Source organism: Elephantulus edwardii, unplaced genomic scaffold (assembly GCF_000299155.1).
Source record: "Elephantulus edwardii isolate Elephantulus edwardi_28Jun2011 unplaced genomic scaffold, EleEdw1.0 scaffold00065, whole genome shotgun sequence".
In the NCBI taxonomy this organism is placed as follows: domain Eukaryota; kingdom Metazoa; phylum Chordata; class Mammalia; order Macroscelidea; family Macroscelididae; genus Elephantulus; species Elephantulus edwardii.
In genome coordinates, this window is record NW_006399815.1 from 11,615,654 (window position 1) to 11,621,109 (window position 5,456).

The 5,456-nt window shown below is 35.9% G+C and overlaps 1 pseudogene; it reads right to left on the minus strand.

Annotated features, from left to right (window-relative positions):
* Positions 1–1,640: 1,640 nt before the first annotated feature.
* On the minus strand, positions 1,641–2,610 carry LOC102859971 (annotated as a pseudogene).
* Between the last annotated feature and the right edge of the window lie 2,846 nt (positions 2,611–5,456).

The following is a 5,456-nucleotide window of genomic DNA, read 5'->3' on the forward strand; positions in this document are numbered from 1 at the left end:
CGGTCTGAATCAGGTGCACCTTAGTCTTTCAACTGATATCATTGCTCTTCAGCAATTTGTGTGTTTATTACTCATAGGTATTCCTGGGTCATACCATATAGCACTAGTGACTCATATAAGTGTTAAATCCAAGAATGTAAGATTCTCATAAATATAAGTTGATCAGATGCATGACAAAATTTGAAAAGCACTGCTGGGAACATTTTCAGGAACTTTCAGTCCTTCAACTCATAATGCCTTTCACATTCTCTCTCAATTCTTTTCTCTCATTGTAATTTTATATTAAAAATGGGGTAGGGAGATATGGGGAAGCAAAGAATTTAGTTTGTTGTTATGTGCCATCGAGCAGCTTGCAACTCATAGTGACTCTATGTATGACAGCTCTGAATCTTGCTCTATCCTGAGCCAATCTCCTTATCTCTGTCACACCTTCTTCTTTTACCCCAGTCACTGAGTCAATTTCCCTCGTCCAGGGTCTTGCTCTCTTGTGCTGTCCCTCCGCCCTTCCAAGTATGATGTCCCTCTCCAAGGGCTGGTCCTTCCTTGCAACATCCCCAAAGTTTGTCAGACAAAGCTTCAGAATCTTTACCTCCAAGCAGCAGCCTGGTTTCACCCTCTCTGGGACAAACCTGTTTGTGCTCTTAGCAGTCAGAGGAGTATTTTCAATATTCTCCTCTAGCACCACAGCTCAAATGCATCAATTCTTCTTCTATCATCCCTAGACATTATCCAGCTCTCTGATGAATTGCAAGTAATTGCAAAGACCATGGCCTGTATCAGGTGCACTTTAGTCTCCATGCTGACAGTTTTGCTCTTCAGTACTCTAGAGAGATCCCTGACATCTTTTGAATTCCTTGCTGCTGGTACCAAGGGTGTTGATTGTGAAGCAAAGTAAACTGAAGCTGTTAACAATCTCAATCTCTTCACCTTCTATCATGATGTTGCCAACTGGCCCGGTGGTGAGAATCTTTGTTTAACAAAACCAATTCTACTGTCCATTTGAAATTTTTATTTAGTATTAGATGTATATATAAGGCTAACAGCTGCATTAATGAAGTGACTAAACTTTTTTTTTTCTAAATTGAACAATGGAAAATGGTTAAAAGAGAGTAATACAAAACCCAGCTAATATACAACATAGCTTTAAGGGTAAAAAAAGAGTCACTGAAAATGCCTCTATAAATTAAGTACAAATTATTAGGTACTTCAAGCTCTCAAAAAAGATGAATCAGGTATTATTGCACCGTAAATACCTCATAGAGGTCAGTGTTTTAGAAGCTATTCTGAAGAAATACGTTATTTATAAATTGGTTAAGTTTGGAGGTCTTCAAGTTTTAAAATTAATTCTACACAGGAAATCCATTAGAAAATATTGACATACAAATAAATATTATGTTTTCAAATTGCTACAGTTCTGATAGTTTAGAAAAGAATAGTCAGCAAAGTACCTAGGTTTCTACATATTTTTAAAATATATGCATGGAAGAAAAAAAACATTGTACATTTTTATACAGTAGCCCAGCTCAGCAGCAAGTATCTTCTGAAACCCAAGTAATACCTCCACCGGTGTATAACATTGATAAGTCCAGTATTATACTGCTACAATGATCCATGTTAACCTGTAATTTCTATTTAATGACTTATTTGTCTGGCTTAGAATTAGATGTTTCACTTGAAGATACTGCTGCCAAAAGTCCACTTACAATTTCCCGTCTAATTTCTCCAACAATAGACTCTTAAATCTCCCGTATCACTTGCTGTAATTCGTCCTGCTCCACATCTGTATGCACCTCCTCAGCAGCTGGCACTAATGGGATATTTCTATGTCCCTCTTCCACTGCAGATGTACGTCCTCCAGCCTCAGCAGCATCTTCAGCTGCTCCAGCTTCCTCAGAACTTTCTAAATCTGGAGGTGTCTGCACAGAACCTGTTCTAGAAGGAGTGGTTGGTGTGAGGGCAACTGATGCACGGAATACTTTCTTGCTTGACACTAACTGGGTTCTGGGTTTGCTTGAGTCACCAGAACGTAGTTCTGCAGTTCTTTTATTAGCACGAGAGGGACTAGAACACACAGAGGAGGACTCGGATGTTTCTTGGGAGAAGACAGATTCGGAGCTTTCTCCAGGAGGAATTTCAAACCCTACTTCTCCGAGTGCCAAGCCCAATTCTGACTTCAGATACGATTGTTCCCGCATCAACTCAGTGACTGGTTCCATTACATTCAATGGAGAAGGGCATGACAAGTTATCAGCGCTTCTACTGCCACACATTCCCACCAGCGCTGAGGGGCGGAAGGGAGAGGACACTCGCAGGGTGCGAAGGTGCTCCTCCAAGCCCAGCAGGCGCTCTTCCAGCTGCAGCTCCAGGTCCTGGAGCTCCATTCGAACTGAATTTCTCAAACTCTGGAGCTGATCAACTTCATATCTCTCCTCTTCAGTCATATGATGATAAACCATGGTTTGCTGACATAGCATTGCCAACTCTAAATCCATCATTTGTGTTCTGAACAAATTCAGGCTCCGCCTCATTACTTGGAGCTCCTGGAAAGTATTTTCATAAAGTATTTTCATAAAGAGGTAGAACAGATGATTTCTGGGTACTGTATGGAGCAGCAGCAAGAAAGAGTTATCTTTCTTTCCTTTAGTCAAAATAAAATATTGCCAAAATCACAGGGCCTATGACTTGAATGGATAGAAATAATAAGGCTGATTTTTTGTCTTTTCAAGGTGGAAGTAATTTTTATTTGTTCTCCTCATCCATAAGTGGTTCTAATTCCATTTTGATCAGTGAGAAATGTTGGGATTTTTTTTTAAAAAGGAAAAAAATGGTCTCTTTAAGTATATGTGTGCTAAATAGATGTGTAAAGTAACAATGAAATGTTATTGGTATTATTCTTTCAGCATTTTTCTTTTTCAGTTTGTTTCTTTGTGTGCAGACTTTTAATCAAAAGCAGTTGAGAAGCTAACAGTGTTCTTTGAAAGAATATCTGAAAGATCTGTAAATGTTTAAAATATCACACAAAGGCTGATTTCTTAAAAAAAATAATAAAACAATAAAGTATTTATTTTGCCTAAAAAAATTATTAGGTACTGTGCTATATATGTTACATTTATGGTACCATTTATACTTATGTGTAAGATGTGAAAAATAATATATTCAGAGGAGACTTAGATATATTTTGAAGCACCTTTCCTAGTATCACCCAGTAAGAAAAGGATCTGAGATAATAATGAAGCAGCATAATTCCTACAACTGATTTCTTAAATAAATGCTATGATTGACTGCTTGTATATATTCATAAGTTACATAAACTTATAAATAGAAAATGGGCATATAGTCAAGTACCACAAAATTAATATGTATGTCTCTTCTTTTCCCCCCAAAAGAACTTCACTAAAATTAAACTGATAAGATATAAGACCAAGAGAGAGTGATGTCAAGTAATGAACTAAAAATATTAATACATTTTTAGACCTTAAAAAGGGATGTTGTTGTTGTCAGAAAGCAGAAATTTTACTATTATGGTCAATGAAATTCATATTTCTTAACATCACAGAACTTCAGAAAGACTTAGAAATTGGAGGTACTGCTAATCAGAATAAGGTAAAGGTATAAAATTAAAAATGAATGTTAAAAAATTAATTCCCCAGGTCTTTTTCAACATCTTAAGAGAAATCTTGAGCTTGGAAAATATTCAAACTAAGACTAAGAAAGAGCTGCCTTCTCAACCAAAATATCTATCTTTATATAGATGAAATAAAGCATTCAAGACCTTCGTTCGTAGCATGATTCAAAATGAGAAGAAACAGATATAGACCTTCATTAATAATTGGAATGTGGAATGTCCAAACTATGATTCTAGGAAAATCAGAAGCTGTCAAAATAAAATGGAATGCATAATGTGTTACATATACTAGACATTAGTAAGTTGAAATGAAATGGTAATGGTCATTAAAAATCAGACTATCTATGGCCTACTATGCCATGAATGACAAATTGAAGAAGAATGGTGTTGCATTAATTGTCAAACAGAACTTGTAAAAATCTGTCCTGACATACAACCTAGTCAGTCATAGGATAACATTCATATGTCTACAAGGAAGAGCGATTAAAATGTTATTATTCAAATTTACATATTAACTTTTAATGCCAAAGATGAAGAAGTTGAAGATTCTTACCAATTTCTACAGTCTGAAACTGATTTACTATTATCAAGATTAATTGCTAATTGTTATTAATAGGAATGCTAAAAAGTTGGAAATAAAGAAGTGGAACTAGTGTTTGGAAAATATTACGTTAGTGATAAAACTACTCCAGTGATGCACAATTAGGAGAGAATAACATCAATGAATGGGAATGTCTAAGGGTTAAGTCCCTGTGTGCTTCAAAACCCTTTTCCAATAGGGTGAAAACAAACCTACTGACCCAGAAAAAAACATTTGGCAATGCCATCTTAGACAAAGGTCTCATAATGAAAGTTTATAAAATACTACAAAGCCCCCACAAGAAAAAGACTGATAACTCAATTACAAAATGGACAAAAGATATAGAAAGATCTTTCACAGAGGAATAGATTTGAATGACCAACAGATACATACAGAAATGTTCAAAATCCCTGGCAGGCAGGAAGAGAGATGCAAATCAAAACCACAAAGAGATAGCAACTCACTCCAACTGCAGTGACAAAGTTTAACAGGACAATAAGCAAAAAATGTTGGAGAGGATGTGGAAAGATTGGAACGCTCATACACTTTTAGTGAGATTATAAAATGGTACAACCACTCTGGAAGGAAGTTTGGTGCTTCTTCAAAAAGCTAAACATAGAAATTCCATATGACCCAGCTATTCCAGTGGTAGGAATATAAGTCAAGCACCAATGAAAAATTTTATGGGGGAAATATTGAATGACACAGGTATCATCAAAAGCAAATGGAAGGAATAGAGTCACTGCCCCAAAAAGACTTGGCTGATGTTCACAATTTTGGGAAGAAGTATATTATCAAGAACCAATTATACTGACTAAAGAATTCCAAATTACACTGAAGACATTGGTGAGGAACCAGCTCCAGGAATTGATGCTATACCTATAAACATGTATCAACAACCAGATGCAGCACTGGAAGTGTTCACTCATCTACGTGAAGGAGTTTAAAAGATAGCTACCTGGACAAACCAATGAAAGAAATCTATTATTGTTCACATTCTGGAGAAATATGATTTAACAGGATGCAGAAATTATGAAAACATTATTAATATCTTATGTAAGTAAATTTTGCTAAAGGCAATTCAAGAGCTGCAGGATAAATAAGTAACTGCTAGAAATTTAAGACAGACCCAAAAGAGGACATGGAGCAAGGGATATCATTGCTGATAACAGATGATCCTGGATGAAAGCAGAAAATACCATAAAGATGTTTAACTGAATTTTATTTATTGTGCAAAAGCTTTTAACTGTG